Below are 20,863 nucleotides of genomic sequence, written 5' to 3' on the forward strand. Positions count from 1 at the left end.
TTACATACAGACGGGTTTTCTGTTGCACAGAGTGGCCCTTTCATAGTTTCCTAGAATCAGGTTCAGGTTTAGAGATGTCAATTTAGGTTTTTTTTTTTTTGCCTGTTGCACACCGCCACTTCTGTCAAGGATGCAGACAAAGATGTGCACGGACAGGTGATGCTCCACTTGTCAAAATTCTGAACCCACAGTAGCTTGAGGTCTTTGTGTTGTTATGTCTGTCAGCAATAATTTGTTTCTGGATCCTGTTTCTGAATCAATTGCAAGGAGTGTTTCCTTATTCATCCAAACTGGAGCATGCATGAAGTTTCAGAAATGAATTTGTTGTCGTATATATTGGCATGTCCTACAAGGCTGTGACTTGCCCGTGTATTGTGTGAGATAATTAGTGAATTATGTAAATTGAAGGAAATCAGTTGCAAATGACAGCTGGCATGTTGCAGCCTTGTTAAAATGAGTTTGTTCATTTGCTGGCACTTTCCGTGCAGATGGATATTTAACAGATCCAAGATAGACATTTTAGAATAATGAAAAGTGAAAAGTTGTGAAAATTTACTGATTTTGGTTATGACACCAAAAGTTAGTGTTACGCAGAGGGGAAGAATGACATTATTACAAAAGTATCAAACAATTACAACCAGTTTTTTAAAATTTTTTTTTTTATAAATGGTATCACTGTTTTCTTCCCTCTGTCCCGATACAGGAACAGGATTCACTTGAAGTTAAAAGCTTTTAAGTTAGAAAGAAACACAATGAGTAAAGAAGTTAAAGGGAAGGTCACTAAAGAAGAGGAAATCTTTGTGTTTTGGACAATTTGTTGATATGGGCATTAGATCTCCTTCACACACAGAAACACACTCTCTAACACTAGTAGCTGTGCATATGGCACGCCTGCATCGCCCTCGCTGGATCAGGGTGCCTATTAACATTCTGAAGTGGCTGCCATCTCTTTGCAGAGGATCTGGGGATGTGCCAGCTTGGCAATTACTTTAACAACTCAAGAGTTTGATTTCTTTTTTTCAGCTGAACCCAGCCAGGGGTAAAACTAAGGAGAAACACGAGGAGGAGGACTCCAAAGGACAAAAGTTTATGCCTGCCCATCTGTAGGAGCAGGAAACTTTTTTTTTTTTCTTAGCAATAAAAACCAGACAGTCGGAAGAACAGGAAATGTTACTGCTGCTGGAGAGACCATACATGCCTGTATGTGTAGAGTGCGTAGCACCCAGTGCTGGCCTGTCCATGAAAATGTCCTTCAGAAGGACTTGAAAACCTCTAGCCTAATGGTTGACTATCAGACAGCTGAATAGCTTGCATGGAAATGTAAAGCACTGCATGCAGTGGGACCTAATTGCAGTTGAAAGTGGCAATTATGTTGACAAGCTGGTTGATATGACAGGCTCCATTATGGCCTTAAGCTTTTATTACATTTCTGCCTAGTAAATCACATCACTGAAGCAGTATCCCCATAATGACTTAGTCGAGCTCAATCTGTCAGTACTGTCTTTCAGAGGATACGACTGAATAATTGAAGGAGCCTCATCTTTATGAACTCCAAATATCAAAGACTTAGCAGGGACTTGACCATGTATACCTCGTCTCTGTCATATCCACCAAGAAATTCTCCAGTGGCGAGAAGCACCAACAAAAACTGGTGTAAACGGTCAACAGATCGCTTTTGCCGAAAAAGCTCTACTGTCGGATAGTTAGAATGTTAGTGAATTTAACAAGAATGAATGTTAGAAAAGCACAAACATACTCTACCCTTGACTACAGCTTAAGACTCATTGATGTATAAGACCAAAATTTAAAAGAGTTTAAATGAAGTGCCTCTAGATTTGGTAATATAGCCTCTAATGGTCAAGGTCAAAGGCTGAATCTGATTTAGACAACAGAAAGTTGGCTATAGTGGTTTATGATTAAATTAAATTAGCAACAAAGCAGTAAGAGTCACTATAGAAAACACCTGAATAGGAATAAATGTACAATAAAATGGAAAAGCAGTGCAAAAACATTACAAAACAATTTATTTGGGTGTCATAACTGGATTGAAAAGACAAGGAGGGGAGGTAATCTTAAGCAAAATGCTTCGGGTCTGAGTGTTGGTGTATGGAGAGGTAAACTGTTCCACAGTATTTACCTCTAGATCTCAGACCAGCTAAGACCAACAGGCTGGTTGAGCAGTGCTCTCACAGGAGGGAGACCGTGAGGGAGATCTAAGATGGCACAAATCCATTAAACACTTTTAAAGTAAGCAAAAGAAACTTAAAATTCCAGCTGGAAACAGACAGGACTCAATGAAGGAATGCCAAGAGAGGGATGCTGTCTGTTAAAAGACAAGCTCCTGTGTTCTGAATTTGAATACATAGAGAATGGAAAACAATATACGCTGTTTCCAGGGGGGGAAACATGAGCTGACAATTGGCATTAATTATACTCTCTTTGTCGAAAGATGTTGCCACGATTACGGACTTGACAGCTGTTAATCAGCATGCTCTTCTTATTACATCTAGTTTTGTGCCATGTTATCACCTGGCTCCTCCCTGCCTCTGACCCACAGATTAATTTCTGCAAGTCATATTGAAGGATGCCTCATTTTGTAAAATTCCTCTGAATGAAGGAGGAGAGAGAAGGGATTTTTGCTTTGTGGAAGTTTTTTTGTTGGGACCCATGACATATAAAAGCATTCATGATAACCGCTGCTCATCAGACCTACAAAATACAGTGTCTGGCTTTAACAAAGTAATAGATGATGCCACATGTCATTTTTAGTTGACATTGGTTTAAAATAATGACTTAGAAGTGGGCATTTTATCTATCTATGTCTCATGCATCGACTCATTACTCCAACTTATTTCTCTCTCGCCTCCTCTGCTGGCTTCACAAGTAGGAATGTTTGACACATCAGGAAGGAAGATAGGAAAAGAGATCGGGGACTATCCCTCAAAAATATCATAAAATGATTCAAATACTACGAGAATTTCCACAGCTGTTCATCAACAGTTGTTATGTGGGTTGACTTACCAACATAAGTGACTAATCTTTCCTGCAAAAGAAGGCAGAACAAGACAAATAAAATCTCTATAGTCAAAAATCATATGATGGAAAAGAAACTGAATAGATTAATGTCATGAAAAGCATTCAGACAGAGTTTGGTGAGCTGTTGAAAAGTTAGTGGCTGGTGGAATATTTCCAGGACCATCACTGTGTGCACTCAGATCACTTAATCTCTATAAATCATCATCATTCATTCAACTTGCTTCCACTCCACATAATTACATTCACATTATATCCCTCTTCCAGTTTTCCATCTCGCCTGAGCATAACTAATGTCTGCTCCAAAGATAGTTAGCTTGTAGGTAACAGTTACAGAGCTGGAGCGTTTCTTCACTGAAAGAAAACCCAACCCGACCACTACAAGGCCCTTCTTTGTGCAAAACATGTTTTTGCTCTTGTTCCAATTGGCTGGTTGATTTTGCCAACTGGCTCTACTATAAAGATCAAATTGGTTATGATTGTGATGAACACGGTCAATTCCATTTCTGGCCTGCGGAGCCAGATTATTTTTATTTATTGTATTTATTTTTAATGTATTATTTTATTATTTTTAAAGTGGTCTTGAGCAATAGTTGACCAGGCTTTCTGAAGTTTTTCTTTGGACACTGGCTGCTTTTCATTAATTTTCCAGTCATTCAAATTAATTTCATGTCCAGAGTATATTTATTTGTAACAGCCACTAAACACTAACCTATGAATCGTTAAAGCATGAAAAGGGCACCTAACTTCTGAGTATGTCGTTACACGCTAATATAATTGAAATGAAGGGTGATTCTGTACTACATGTGTGTGTGTGTTCTATACAAAGTTCTATACAGGATAACACAAAGCAAACTAATATCAAACACAATTCATCAACACCAGCATTAAAGGCAACAAAACTGCCTACAACCGCTTTAAAATCAATTAAATTAATTCATTTATTACTTACATCTCATGCTGGGTTACTGTCAATGCCTATTATGTTATATAAAATGGATGTTATGCAGATGCAGATCAGTTTGATACCACATCACTTTCTCAAATGTTTCTTTTATTCTAGAAAGTGACTAAATGTCCTAAATATCTTAACTTTGAGATGCAGTCCTCCTGCTCTTGCTCCTGATGCAATTAACCAAAAAAAGGAGGTAGATGCTTGTCCCAGAACAAGATTAAAAAACAAAAAAAAACTGTGCCAGTAAGTGCCGGGCCATATTAATGAAGTGAATCTTCATCCAGTCACACACAACAAATAAATGGCCGCCCCGTGAAGCTCTTAATCGGCCCATTAGTCTTTGAGCGACCACAGCCTCGTCTTTTTCCCCCCTCAGTGTCTCATTCCCTTTAGACTGGACCACATACATCCATCACCTCGTATTTGCATGCCGACCACACACGTTGACAGAGCTGAGTGCACAGCTGGAGATGCTACATCATATTTACTCCTTTACTGGAGCAATAAACACTGCTCTCCTCATCTTGAGCTTCTCGTGTCCCTCTCTCCATCATTTAAATACCTTGATTAATCCTTCTTTCCACCACTAACCTCAAAACTCATCCTTTCAAGTAACTGTCACATCTTCTCATTTGTATTCCCCCTACTTGAACTGATTGTGTCTTCTTGTAACCTCTGTTTTGCACATTTAAGTGAATTTGTTGTTCCATCTGATACTTTTATTTACTGATGTATGGATTCAATATAAGATGCTCTGCAGCGGGGGTATGTCTAAAAGACTGAAATGAAAGATGAAAATGACAAGTTATGGCAGGTTTGCTCCCCTAAGTCAGCCCAATTAAACACCAGCAGACATCCTGTGTGACTTTAAGAGCTGCACAAACACAGAGTCAGACTCTTGGACCGCTGATATGCTTATCTGTATGTGACCTTCTCCCACCACCCCACCCCCCCCCCCCCACCCCCCCATTTTCCTTCAATTTCTCAGCTACCTTTAGCTGCACCGTCTGCTAATTCAAACGCTTAAAATCTCATTTTAGACACAATTAGCCTTTAGCCCATTTGAGTCTCATCGCCAGGGGCGTTTTGCATCCTTTGTGAACATTCTCTCATTCCCTGATAAAGATCATTGAGGTTACTGAGAAGGGAGTTTGATCATTTACAGAAGAAAACACATTAAAGGGCCTTTTAGCAGACCCATTAGGAGACTGTTAAAACCTCTGCTTGTTGTCATGCCAGGGTTATCAGGGCTACGGGGAGTCTTTAATTCATTCCTTTGCAAGAAGTTTTTTAATTACATTTGAATGGAGACTTTCGGTACAAGAGAGACGGGCCCTGCTGCTGTTATTTACTCGCTATGAAACTCCTAAGTGCAGAGCTTGCAAATTGAGGATCCTCATCATTTTTACTTTGCTGGCAAGTCACAACATAATTTCACTTGGCCGCTCTGCAGCTGCCACTAAATGGGTTTATTTTTCAAATGCATATTTAGGTAATTTTTGTTTGCCTTAGAGCATAAATTGAATGTTTGTGCACATTTTTTTATATTTTTTAAAGTGGTATATTTTTCTGTGGGGAAATTCATTCAGCTGCCTGATAATGTTTGTTATGTTGGGGCATTTTGACTGACTAAAAGCTGTCCTAATATCTGACTTTAATGCAGGTGATGTTTTATCAGTCGGTAAGACTGGCAGCCTGTCCAGTACCCCACCCCCCCACCCCAATGAAGCAGGTATGGAGAATGAATGAATGAATGAATGTTCAAGAAATGATTTTAACATCTGTAAGTGAGCTCTCTAGTGTGACAAACAAAAATGAATATGAGAGTTCCTGAAATACTAAAATTCCTGAGGCAAAAGCTCAGGCTGAAATGAGATTAAATAAAAGTTTTAATTAAATTTTTTTCTTTTTCCCCTCATTTTTTAAGTTTCCAAAAGGGTGTATAGAAATTCTTCATTTATTCTTCAACTTGAAGAAGCTGTAAGTCTTAGACAGAAGAACTCTTTAAATGATCAAGGAGACCTTTTATGAAGTGTTCAGTTGCTTAACTATACATTAACTTCTAGTTAAGCATCTTTATAAATACAAAATAGGTCATTTTGGATTAAATCTACTCCTGTCAGTCATAATGTTGTTAACTCCCATCTGATATCAAGTAGTTTATCCCCATGCCACCAAAAAGCGCTCACGTCCAGTCAGCGTGTGGGCAAAGAAAATATAAGGGTGCCCTAGAGGGTATCGGGACATTAGCAATAGTTCCTCTGGGCCATGATCCAATCATATTTTTATCTGGCGAGTTAGCAGTTTGGAGACTGGGTGAACACCTCCAACTCTCAAAGTTGTTTGAGCCCTTCCCAACGGTTTGTAAATAGTACTTATTGCTATTCTGCTGGGCTATTGCCATGTGTCTTGTATCACATATTGTATATTACATAAGATTTTCCCCCTTGCTGTTTTTCCTGCAATGAATTATAGATTAATCCTGTACCTATGATGTCTGTTCCCCATTCTGCTAAATAAATGTGATGAAATGAAATTTAATTAGGAATTCATTCAAGATTTTCAGATTCATATCTAAAACTTCTATTCTTCAAACCTCACTCAGTCCTCCTCAACCTGACTTATGACATTTCCTGTTGCAGTTGACAGGGTGTTGAGCAAGATGCAAGCATCTTGGTGCGTGTGATTGCAAAGCTGAGGTAAACTATGCATTGAAAGCTCAGCTTCCTCTGATTCAGGCATCAATGGCCCGCCACAGAAGAAGATGAAGGATGTGAAGGGTTTAAGGAAACAAACAATAATAAAAAAAGCTGCTGTCAGTTTCTTTCAGCAACTGGACACTGAAACTGTGCCTGATATGACAAAGAAAACAGCATTTATACATAACAGTTTACCTCACCCTTTTTCTGTATATGTCCATGTGGAAGTATGGAAACATGCAGATGTGTCTGTTGCTGGCTGTTTGTGCGTGAAGTTTACATCTACTTTTCTGCACACTGGTGTGCTGTAGTAGGCAAATGCATATCATCAGCGTGTGGGTTTGTACATGTGTACTTATTAATGTAAGAGAGTGATAACTCTCAGACAAGTTAAAGCTAACACCATTTATTCAGTGATTAGCAATGACGTTTTTTTCTTTTTTCAATCTATTGATTTTTTTTGTGCACCCAATTAATTCAAGCGAACTAATTAGAGGGAATTTTTCCACATCAAAGTCTGTTTGCATGTCTTGGGGAACATTGGCTACATAGTTACACGGAAAAACAAGACTCTCGAAAGTCTTGTGCAAAAGGAATTCAAATTTCCTCAAGTGAACACCACGACTAGTTCAAATAGAAAAGTGGAGTAAATAATTGAACTCAGCCTCACTTTGTATCCTGTTTCTCATCTCTGCTGGAGATTAGTGGCCGGAGGCTACTTTGGCCGATTCTGCAATAAAACTGGCAGTTCTTCGACTGTTTTCAGTCAAATTGCATTGTGGGCTCTTGGATTACACAAGCATGTGGCGTTTCAAGAGTGAATTACTGTGCACATTCAAACAAAAAGAAAAAAGGCTGAATCTGTGCAAATATATGCAAACCTTCTTTTGTCCTTGGTGTGTTTATTGGAAAGAGCTGGTGCCACAAGTTCAGGGAGAGAAATTCTGATCCATTTTCCTTTCACCTGTTTAACTACACACTTAGCTGTACATAAAAGATGGACAAAGAAACTTGTATGGTTAAATGAAACCAGCTGAGAGGTGCCTTAAGTGCACTTAAATGCAAAACCACTCAGAGGGGGGCAGGACCCACAGAAGAAAAAAAAAAAATTGACTCATTCCTAGGGGATGTAAATATTAACAATATTAATCTTAACCTGGGAGTTTAACGATTATTCTGTACTTACTTTCATATTACATATTAACTTAATGGAACAAATAAACCACAAAACAGTCGACGGCCCAATTCTAGGTGTAAAATCTGATTGAGTCGGGTTTTGTGGCAGATTCTACGCAGAATCAAAGCAACAATTATGCACCAACATCTGAGTAAATGTCAGAGTGGGTCTACACTGTTAAAATACCTGCACAGCCTGGGTGTTAACGGAGTAATTGGAGTCTGCATGCTGTTTAAACAGCGTCAACTCGCCGCCTAGCCTACTGTATGTCTTGCTCTGATCTAGTGGAGAAAAAGTGATATAAGCCCAAAGTCTTTGCTTGCAAGGTTAACACAAATAAAACATGTCCGGTGACCAGCTGGAATATTTTTCAGTCCACCTTGAAATCTAACGTCTGGAAGGAGCACTGATTAAGTGCAGCCATAAACAGGTCAGATCTGAACTCTCAGCAGGTGACACTTTATTACAGCTAGCGCAAGCAAACAACAACACAAGGCACAGATAATAAAAACCTTTACCAGCTACAACTTAGCCACAACTCAGTGAGGCATAAGGGAATACAGCACATATTACCTTAATTACTGCTGAAGACTATGACCTTATAGTTTGGATAAGGGGGACAGCGTCAGTGAAATTATGCATACAATATAGCCATGGCAAAAGATATCAACTAGACAGTATTTCACTGACATGGTGTCAGACTCAGAAATATACAATGCTTTTTTTTTTCCTTTGTCACATTTTTAGAAATGGTTCTTTTTGCACAACACTCACAAATTGAGATATTAAGCACATGTTTAATATGAACAGGAAACATGTTAAGAGCTGTATCAGGCTGCATCAAACCATTGTGATTAAAAAAGTATCATCATTTAGTCATATTACATCATATTGCAGCGTTTTGATTCATATCAAAACTTCTTACAAGGGAGAGATACACACTCCTCTTGATTCCATTTAAAACATGTAAACTTTTGAAGAAATTATCATGTTAGTACGCTGCCTTTTATTCTTACAAGAGCTAAATTAATTTCTTTTCAGCATCTGGTGATCATTTGGAAAATAATTATTCTCCTAAAGAGATACAAGGCCTCAAAAAAGAATAATTTTGTTCAGTTAGCTTTCAAGTACCATCACGCAGCTCCACCCTCTTGTCAAAAATATGATTATTCCTGCTTTCAAAAAGTCCAAGACGCAATAGCCAAGTTCCAAATTCGAGGCTTCGAAGCAGCGTTCCCTAAACCAGTGCAGTGTCCCTGTGGCTACATCTTAGCACCGTGTGTGATCAGCTCCATTATTCTGGAAGCAGAGGTAAAATCTCAGATGAATGGCAGAGCTTGTAAGAAACATCTGATCCATGCATAAATGGATTTCCAATATGACTCCAGCTGTTGTTAGAGGCATCTTGCTCATCTGTCTGTTCAAAGCATTTTATATTCTCTACAACTCCAGATGGTACCGATGGTGGAGAGATCCCAAAAATCTGAAAATCTCCAAAATCCCCCGTAGTATCCGGGGAGAAAAAATGGCTTACTGATTTGATTTGTACTCGATGACCCCCCACCCCGCCCAAACTCCAGGAGGTGGAGGTTGGGTTGTTGAGTTTAGTTGTTCTTGTTAATTGAAAGTCACAAGAACATTTCTTCATCTCTGCTGCAGTTTCACTTCACAGTGTGAAGGAGTGTGAGGAGTTCCTTGTGTGCTTTTCTATCACACTTAGGCCTTGTGTTTGTTTACAGCGAATACGTCGTTTGAGGAAGATGATGTACAGGAAACTAGATAAAACCTGATTATTTATTTAGGTGATGGAAACTCAAGAGTACTAGGATCTCTAACATGCGACAGAATTATATAGTTGTTAAGATTCTATCTAATTTAACCAGGAAACAGTTGCTCTTGAGATAAAAAAAAACAAACAGCAACTCAGGTCAGAAGGAATAACTAAACATATCAAAAACAACACACCACTGAAAGATTGTTTAAGTACGGCTGTTACACCAAAGCAAAATAATCAATTTGATATTTTCTATTTGGGAATGTGAATGCAAATGAAATTCTGGGCATCAACCAAAACCACTGACTCTCCAGCTCATTCCCAGGGTATCAAAAAGTGTTGTTGTGAAACAGGCAAAAGGTGTCATTTGATGTGAGCCAGAGCACATTTGACATGGAGCTCAAAGACTGCATAATTAATGAGGAACAAAGTCCATTTAGGATGTTGGAGGAGTAATGAAAGGATCCACATCTGAGTCCCATGTGTGACAGTTGTTTTCCACTTAATTTTTCCTCGAATTTTTCCCTAGAATCAGACACCAAAACTATATGGTCATAATTAGGAAGAGATCACAATTCTGACTTAAGATACACTTTTTCACAACTATTGAAATTGTATCATCCTGTAGTTTGATCAATCTTGTGCATGTGTGTGAAGCCTTTGTATTAACTGCAGTACAAACAATGCACTTTTTTTCTATTTATTCACAACAAATTTCATTATTATTTTCTCATCGTCAGTGGATGTGAGGATTTCCTTCTCAGTACACATTAGCATGAAGATCTTAAAGTTTTCCTGAACTGGAGAGCGAGAGATTAAACAGCTTCACCCTATTAATGAGCTTGAACTAATAGGTGTAGATGAAACTAATTATGCTAGACTACCTGTCATGATTAACATGATAGACCCCTGTTGTCTTTGTAAACATCAAAAGCCTCTTTCGTGTACAATTCATTTGTGCACCTTGTGTATTTTCTACAAAACTGTAATTGTCAGTGGTTGAGTGCAGAAGTGGTGAAGAGGAACCACAAGCAAAGTCAGGCTTGTTAGACGGGCAGTTGGGGGGGGGGGACATAATTAACTCCATGATATAAAACAAAAGATGCTGAAAAAACAAGGAATCAAAGGTAAAGGAGAACAAGGAAAACTTCCCATGAAACAATACGAATAACTTCAACAGAACAATAATGAGGACCTGGCGGTAAATGCAGGAAGCCAGGGAGTATTTATACAGAAGAGGCTAATGACAAATTAAGCGAATGTGTGGTAATTAGGTAACTGATTCCAGGTGTGCGGGGTGAGCTGAAAACAGGACTAACTTAAAGAAATAACCAAAAGTGACAGTCAAGAGACTGAAGACATAAAACAAGAAAACAAAACACAAGCCTTGTTGCAACTTTATACTAACCATTTTCTTCTTTTCAAAATGCTATTTATCACCTTGTCATGAATGTGGATTTAAAATCTTGTGAAATCACACTGCATTGTGTTGGGGGGAATTACTACAGGTGGCAGCATCTACGGTGAAAAGTTATAAGTGTAGAAAATAAAATATGTAATATATGTAGCAGATTAAGCAGCCTGATGATGGGCTAACAGCAAAATGGCTCGAATTTGTGAATGATTCTGAGGCTTCCTGTGCATTGTTAAGGGGTCTTTGCAAAGTGTTACTTTGTGAGAGAAAACAGGTTCCTACAACTACAGACACAAATAACACAGCAACAGCTTTAAAAACTTGCTAAATTATTCATTTAAATTGTGTAATTCACTTCAAAGTGTCACAGGGGTTGCATGAGTTGGTGTACTGTATTGAACCTGTTAAAATGAGATGTCTAATGAATTGTGACACATTAACAGAATTATCAGAAGTGTTGGTCAAAATGATTGGGAAACGCTGGTGTAGAGCATTGTAGGGTCTAAAGCCTGTGTCAACCGACCTAAGGTGGGATAATAAAGGACCGTGAAACGACCATCTACACACATCTATGGCCAGTTTATAACCACCGTTTAACCTAAAGTGTGTCTTTTGTGACTATGGAAACCAAAGGAGTCCAAAACATTCAACATCCAAACTCTGCACAGGGGGTAAAAGTTCATTTCTTAGTGTCTTGCTGACATTTTAAACCGCACTGAATGTTTGTGTCTGGTACATGACAAACACATTTTAGCAGGAGGAGTCAAGGGACTGAACCTTCGAAATAAGATCCAGAAGTATCATCAGCTGCTCCAAATAACAGCTCTTACCCTCTCTCTTCAAAAAGAGGCAGTGACTAACATCCCCCTTGCAACAATCCTTTTATCATACTGATAGAATCACAGCTGTTAATGTCAGTGAATTCAGCTCTTGCTCATTGATCTATGCTCAACTTTGGCCTTGTGAGGTGACAAACATACCTCATGTCTCCCTGTTACTCTTCCAAATAAGCCGTTGCTGCCAGGAGGGTCTGCTCTGTATTTCTTTACCATTAAAACTAAATTGATTTATTCAGCAAAAGGCCACCGCCTGTTTTCCCTCCATGTCTGTCCCTGCAGTGGCTGCTTCTGCTGTGTGTGACACCAAACAGTTACTTTACAAATGGAGCCAGGCATTCACATGATTAAAACCAAGATGCTAGGACATAATTCTTAATTAAGCACTAATGTGATAAAGTGTGATGGCAGGACAAAACTCTCCTTTAAGGGAAGAGAGGCCTTTGTAATGAGGTGATTAATGGACTTGAGAGGGGAAGAAGATGTAATTGGGTGGTCGTCCCTCCCAGCTGAAAAGCAGGAAAGGGCTCCTTGCAGAACACAGTGATTCTGTCTGGATGTGAGGAAGGGATTATTCAGATGAGACAAGTCTGCAAGAGACATAACTTTAATATCTAAACAGATAATGGCTCTTTCAGCCAATTTATTTTCAATCCAATCAGACTTTTAATGCACAACCCTCTTGAGGATTTTTCTGCTTGTTTGAGAACACAGCATTCTGCTCAGAAGAGAGGATAACTTCAAAAGGGAGTGAACCACGGAACAAGAGCAGGTTTAAAAGTAAAAATTGGAAAAAGGCTCACCACACTCTTATACATTGAACTGGCACACCTTTAGTGTGGATGCTACCAATGTGCTTTAAAAACACAGCACCCTCACTGTACCATATAATGACATATTTTGACCTTTATCCGACTGAAGTCTGTTTAACGAATTTCCGCCCCTCTTATTTCCTTTATTCTTAGTTATTATTAGTCTTATTTCATGCAGTGTTGCTTAACCTGCTTTAAAAAACAAACTTTAAGAGTGTTTTCAAGCAGATGGAAAGCAAGCTGATCTGCAGAAAAGTTTCTGTTTTGGTGCTAAATTTACACCTGCAATGAAAAATAAAGCAGCTTGAAATTACAGGCAGTAAAATGCAAGAGACTATTTCTCACTGCCTCATGAGAGAAACCTTGGATTTAATTCTAGTAACAGTTTTCATTAGAGTCGTGAATAATGCAGCACTGGAATCAGTACTTGTCTGCAAAGAAATACAAGAAATGTCTGCACTGTTTTGGTAATTGCCATGGTAGAATCAGACAAAAAGACTGGGTAATCAAAACTATGGAGTAAATTTGGCCAGTTTTGGAGGCAAATGGGAAGGGAAAAAGACAAAATGAAAGACTTATGGATACAGATACTGCTCTCAACAAGTAAATAGAGACACCTGACACTGTGTGAGCTTTTAGAATGTGCGCTCAAGTGACTCCCATCGTGTAATGATGCGTCTGTGGAGCAGGTGTTAGTGGACCTGGAACTAAAATATATAAATCTGAGTCATGTTAAGGCTTATAAATAATAAAGCATCCACTTGGCTGCTTAATCTAAAGATCTTTAATTAACTTTGATAATATGAATGTTTGACATCTATAGCATAGGTATATTTTGACTTTTAGGTTGTTGGTCAGACAAAACAAGTCATTTTGAAGACCTCATCTTGACCTCTACCAACATTTCTCAGTATTTCCTCAGCAAGTGGACAAGGCACTGGTGGAATCCATGACACAATATAACAACAATTGAAATAGAAAAAATGAGGAATATGGTTTCAAAACTTGGACCTTTGATCTGCCACTGTCTTTGCTTTTACAGACTATGATATTTTCAACATTTTATAGTACAGCAGCTGCAGATGAACATTAGAGTTTTTATCTCACATATCAAAGCGGCAATGAAGTTCAGGTGATGAGGAGGAGGTTGCCACTGAGTTTTGTTGACTGGTCACTGGTGTTAGCAGTACCACTTTCATCTTTACGATGCATGAGGTGATTAATGCAGTTTTTCTGACTATAGACTGCTTTACTGGGACACTGTAAAAGGAAAGCACCTGGATTAATTTCAGTGGAGAAGTGCACTTGTTTTCTCAAGCGAATCATCACAAGCATAGATTTCCTTTTAAAGTTTTGTGTTTTTCTAGAGTACAAAACAGCATGGAAGCCACAGAAGCCCTGCTTACCATTTCAAATGGTTTATAAATGCCACTCACACTCCTTGTCTCTCTGTTCTAATGAAACATCATTTAGCAATGCTCTGGTTTTTGAGGAGAATCCAACTGCAACTCCCCCCAAATCCAGTCTTACGAAAGAACAAAGCAGCTCAATGTTGCTCCTGTTTCTGCCTGAATATTCTGCAGTTTGAAAGGACAAAAAGGAAAAACACCTACTCTTAGGAACAAGGGCAATGATAAGCCACTGGATTTGCTGAATTTTGCTCAACTTCCAATCTGCTTTGATATTTATCTCATGAAAAATCCTTGCGTATGATGTCTTTAAAGCCAACCAGCAGAGTGCAGGAAAAAGTTTCTACCTGTATAACCAGTGTAGTCCAAATCCAACAAAGATTTATCCTTCTGATTCTAATTATTGAAATCCCCACAAGGCATTTCTTCGGTATCTAAAGTAAATCACCACAGAAGAAAAACAGTGCTCAAGAATATAGCACCGACAGCCACAAATGTCATCTTGACATCATTCACTGGTTTGTGGAAAATTATTTGTATAATTTTGGCACACATAGACACACACACATCATTTGAATTAAGATGGAGCTAAGGGGTGCTCAGCTCTCCTGAAAACATTCACCTGAGAGACGAAGAGGGAAAACATTCACCTGAGAGACAAAGAGGGAGCTAAAGAAATACTCCATTTTCAGGTTATATATATATGTATTTTTTTTTCCCATAACGTTCCTGATGTTTCTTAAAGTAATAGCATTCATTTCTCAGCATTGTGTGCTCATTCATTTCTTACATAACATTTTCTGAACATACCTTACTATGTGAGATGATTTTGCCTTTATTCTTTCTGTGCCAATCCATACATGGCAGCACTGCACTCTAATTATTGGATTCATGTAGCCACCCATGCTGTGGTTTTGTCTCAGCTGCATGCCGACTTTTCCACACTAAAAATCCTCACAACATGGCAGGCAAACGAAAGAATGAACCCCAATTATCCAAAGTTTAACATGTGGTGATATCAACATATGATATCTATGCAGATATCAGAGGCTCCCAAGCCTAACCTTGTGCAGGAACTATATTTAGTCATGGGTTCCATCAAAATGCATGGAAAGTTCACGAGTTCCTCAAAAGGTTCTTGACTCTCTGGGGAAGCTTTTATGGTTTCTTGAAAGCTAGTTTTAGGTACTTACAGACACTGCTACATGTGCAGTTGATGGCCCAGGCTATGGAAAACTCTCTCTAAGAAAGCATGTTGTATTTCTTTTTCAATTTTTTTCCCAGGGACAGCACAGCCTTCTGAGACTTGACCGTAAAAGTTATAACGTTGCAATCTCTTATGGTCTTTCTCACAAGTGGTTGTCACGACCACTTTGTGTCCTATTTGAATTAGATCTTCAAAAACAAATATTTGTACTGCATTTTGTGATTTACAAATTCCAGACATTGTTAGTAGATTTAAAAACAGCTCAGACAATCAAATCTATTCAAGCCAGACAGACTCATGGAAAACTTGACCTGCTTGTGTTCATATTTAGAATTGACCAGCAACCAGGAGCAGTGACAAAAAGCTTAACTTAGAACAATAGCAGGAAGACAAGACGCTGTCAGCTATGTATTTCAGGGATTGACCCAACATCATTTTTTGGTTTTACAAAACTTAACTCAAACTCAAAATCTACTGCCTATAATTTGCACAGGAAGAGGATTAATCTTTGTCAAAACTGTGTTAATTTCTGCTTCATCCATCATTATACTTTTGACACTTAGCAGCTGACACATTTACCTGTTCACACATTTACTGCACAAATCAAATCTTAAGTGAAAAACCTTCAAATTACAGGTTGTTGTGCAAGACAAATTATAATAAAGTGTAAAATCCACTGGAATTTCTTTTTGCCTTTAAGTAAATGCAAGTAAATGCAACATGCTGTAAGAGCTGGGGTAGTTTGACATATAAGCAATGTGTTACCTCATTACTATGCTTCATCATTTCAACGGTGCTTTGTAAATAAAAAAACTAAACAGAAAATGTTTCCTCATGTGGTTACCTTTGCTGCAATAATGTCCTTTCATCTGTGTATAAAGGCATCCTACCAGGCTGCACTGGTCATAACATGTTAGTTTTGATCTCAGGCAGAACATAATGTTCCATGAGGTCACGTCAGTCAAGTGAACACTCTCTGCTACATCTGTGTAATTGCTGCAGACTCTCCAATTTGCATAAAGATGAGTTCAGCTCCTTCTTTTGGCACCAAGCCACCTCTCTTGGAATTTTTTGACGTTCCCTTCACCTTCCCATAAACCTTCTGAAAATGTCCGCATCTGTTCTTGTGTAGCTGAGCTCCGTGAACAGAGCCACAGAGATCTCTCACAGAGCCAAGAACAATGGACGATTACTACATCTGTGTGTGTGCGTGGCACACATGTACATCTGTGACTTGTGTTCTGCTCTCTGGATCCATCTGCTGCTCAACCTCCCATAGCCAACACTGTGGGTCAACACATTATTTTTTATTAATCCCTTAAATGCAAAATCTAAATACCATCACTTTCCATCTGCTCACCTTTTTCAAAATCTACACATTGTATGTGTTGATCCTTTTTTTTTCTTTGTGGTATTTTACAGCTCTGACTCATTCTAGGCACACACTGGCTTTTTTCCCCCGGCTTCTCTTGCCTCATTCGATACCTCGCCATTTCTGTTGTATTCACATGCAATATAACTGCACTGTGGAAAAACAGGCAGGAAAGGAACAAAGTTTAATCCCACACACAATAACCTCTGTATCTCTTCTACTACTATACAGGGATAAAATCAGGTGGTCACACCCCGCCTGTCAGACCGGACAGATTCACTATTTCTATCTGACTGAAACAACACTGCTGAAAGTTTGCAAAGTCACTGACTAAACCAGTATTCTGACAGTGTTTTCTGCCTTTTTTTACATAGTGTGTTCATACGCAAATTCATCCTAATGCTCACCCACACACACTCTGGCCATCTCTGTCCATTTACTAACACCAGGGGGCAGTAAAACTCTTCATGTCCATACATGTTAATATGGTGTCCACCTACCCTCTCTACCCTCTCTCTCTCTCTCTCTCTCTCACACACACACACACACAAACATGCACATGCACACTATTAATGCAAAGACTAAGTACTGAGAACTTTATACTTCAGAGTAAGAGTCATATTTTACATGTCTCATCATCTGGTAGTGTTTCCACTTCATGTGACTTTCATTTATACACTGATTTGTATTTAAACAAATCCATGAAACCGAGCTGTGTTGATTACAGAAGTGAATGATAAGCCTCTCTCTTTTCTCTCTGATAGAAACATTCTCTGGAGAGTTTTCCTCACGCTTTCTGAATCTGCGTGACATCCAGAATAAAACTGTCAGCTGTTTGAGTATTAATTCTGTAAAGAGTTGAATGAAATTGTAAACAGTACAATCTTCCTTAAAAACCTTACTGATATGGAAAGGCTTGCTTTGTTTTTTTGTGTGTGTCTGCAAATCAAATCCTATTAACACGGTATGATTTAATAATCATCAATTGTTAAATAAAAAAAAGAACCTGAACTCAAATCTGTCAACTTTCCAAAACAGTTTTTCTTTTGGACATTTATTACATAATTGCCTTTTGCTCCAGTATCGTATAATCTTCCATGAGTTGCCAGTTGCTATTTTATTAAGCTATATCCTCTTGTTTTATTTATTGTAAAAAATAAGACATTCAGAGAGTGCACCCAATTCTGTAATTCACTGTTTTAATGGAAGTGATTCCCATCTCCAAAAAAATTGAATGGGTTCTTCTATTCGCCTTTATTCAAGCTCTCCACCAAGTTTCATCATGACTGACAGAGCAAGATCTCGATGGCTCCTGCTTGTCTGCTGCTTGTGACGGTTGTTAAGAAGAGATAATTATAACAGTCAAGGGATATGTGATACAAGATACCAAGTAAGATGTAACCCACTTTTTTCTTCAGTATTTTCTCTCTGTGTCCCTGATACAGATTGTTTTTCATTTCTCTCTCTATCTCAGAATCTTGAATTCTAAAATATGTATATCTGCTGTAAGCAGCCTCCAATTTGGCTACAGCGTGGATCGCATTCTTGAGAGGTGGAATTAAAGCCAACTGAAACCTAATTCTAGCGTAACACCACCCCCTCTCCTGTCACATTTTATGAAAGTGTAGAGGATTGAGATGAATTAAAAGGAAGGGTGATTTTAGGGGTAAAGGTGAGTAGATATACAGAGTAAGGAGAGATAAGAGAACAACATGAAGATGATACAGCTGTATGACTGTTTTTACATATAAAAATCAAGTAAACAAATAACTTACACATTCAGATGCTATGCACTTATCTGGGAAAACGTTTGATTAATAGTAATAGCAATAACATACATGCAACACGTACATTCAGCTGGAAAGTCATTTCTAATATCATGTACTGTTTCTTCAGAAGACACTGGATGCTCGCTCGTGTGCAGCATAGTCTAGGTGATCACAATTGGCCAGAATCTTTGAGGGAGAAAATTGGATTTTTACCACTGACGTTGTCCAAAAGTATGGTTAAGTATCAAACAATATTCAGATACAAATAGCATGTGTTTGGCTAACATGATTCAATATATTAGTTTGTAATGATTGCTAAATCACTGTGTGTTTTCTGTTGGTGACAATGAAAAAAAAATCAAAGCTCTTTGTCTTTCATTTAGAAGAACCAATACAAACAGAATGTTAAACCTCTAGAATATCGCTTTATCTTTTTTTTTTTTACAATAGCCTAACTTGTACATCAAATGGGCATTAAATAGCACAGTTTCATCAAAACCTGCTGTGGCAATTGGAAAGGCAATTTATGTTTTCGTCTCTCCTCTTGATGTGTTGCAGTTGTCTAGGTTCCGCATTTATTTGCTCCTCATGTTCTCATTGAGCCGGAGTTAAATCCAAAGACTTTTGTTTTCATTCACCATTGTTTCAAGCAGTGGTATGAAACCCCACTGACACACCGTTGCACAAACGTAAACACTGACAACGATGTGGTTTAATGAAGTAAGTTCCTCTGTAGGCTCTGCACTGATCTAACAAAGAAACACAAACCAATGCCAGTGTGACAGATAACGGTGCAGAAATACTCGATGCAGCAAACTTTGTTTACTAGTTGAGTTGCAAAATGACATTGAAGATTAGACTCTTTTTGATAAGTAATGCCTGAGAATGGCAGTATATGTTTGATAAGAGTGAGAAGATGCTTGGTAATCACAAATGAAATGCACAGTGTTCACCCTCCAATGTAACATTACCAGGAATTTTCTCTTACATGTGTTTAATTGGTTCACTGTGACCATACACAGAGCTTCCTGTAACAGCAGCCCTTTTAAAACGTCTATCCATCCATTTTCTACACCTGCTTCATCCTGTGCAAGTGGGGCTGGAGTCCATCCAGAGATACAGACTTTGATTTTGTCACAAATAAAGAGCATAGCAATCAGTTTGACCTGATCCACACAGAGAGAACAACATAGTGGCATAACAACAGCTTGATGCACCACTGATCACTGTAATGAGCAGCTGCAGTGGAAAGAATAGTTGCACTGTCTGGTTTGTGTCACAGAGAGCATTTTTCTCCATAAATGTTATGCACACACCTCATTATCACATGTGAATATAAGTATGGGCTTAGGTATCGGACATACTGACATGAAATCTGCAGTGATAGTCACCTGAGGCCCAATTAGATCTAAATATCATTTGGATACGAACCTGTAAAACCACCACAGCTAAGGACATCCATTTTTTTTAGCTCAATCTTGTCTTCAGTAGAGAATTAACCAGCATACCAAGTCTTTTCTAACTTATGGGTAATCAAACTGGTTTTGTTGTAAATCAGGAAATAAGCACCAAATGAAAATAGTTTATTCATTTAGATGTATATATAAATGCTTATATAAACTCTTGATCCATTTTAGGGCAAGCTGTGATTTTTGTCCCAAAGCATAACCAATTAGTTTATAAAACCAAGCCAGTTGTTTAGGTGCATAAACATAACCAAAATATCAGTGATACTAAAGTGTGAGTAACAATGAACATGAAGTGTCAAATTAAATTTTTAAGAAGTTTTATGTCTGGAAGAGAGACTATCCTCCCTTTTAAAACTAAGCTGACCAGCATGTAATTTGTTATTATTTTTTTTGTCCACACAAAAAGAAAAAGTTGTGTCCAAGACATTATATTTCCTGATGGTTTCATGAATTTCTGTGTCACTTTGTTTGTGTAACTATATGTTCCCTTATTATAATCAGTTAATCATCATAGAAAAAAAATGCAATAAAGTATAGGCCAAAAGACAAGGCAGGAAAAAAAAAACAAAGTGAGAGGACAGAGTCAGTTTCTGCAGGGATTGTAGATAACAGAGAGGTCTTTTGTGAAGGTCACTAACACTGTGCTCCTCTGATATTTAGGCTGTCAGGGATGAGATCCAATCAGATCACACTAAAGCCGTTTTCCCCAAATCCTCATCACATTATGTCGCAGCATAAGCCCTGTTGAATCAGCGGCTATTGGACTTGCAGTAATCAGCTTAGCTTAGCCCCACTGTAAATATGCAAATAGTATTTGATGATTAATTGACCCCTGTTGGCAGTGCAGCCAAGCAGATGGAGGGAGGAAGGGAGAGTGCATGTGGGAGAAAAAGAGACCGATAGTATGGAATAAGAGGAAAATGTGAGGTATGACAGG

This window comes from Leuresthes tenuis, unplaced genomic scaffold, assembly GCF_036924035.1.
Source record: "Leuresthes tenuis unplaced genomic scaffold, fLeuTen1.0.hap1 SCAF_7, whole genome shotgun sequence".
In the NCBI taxonomy this organism is placed as follows: Eukaryota; Metazoa; Chordata; class Actinopteri; order Atheriniformes; family Atherinopsidae; genus Leuresthes; species Leuresthes tenuis.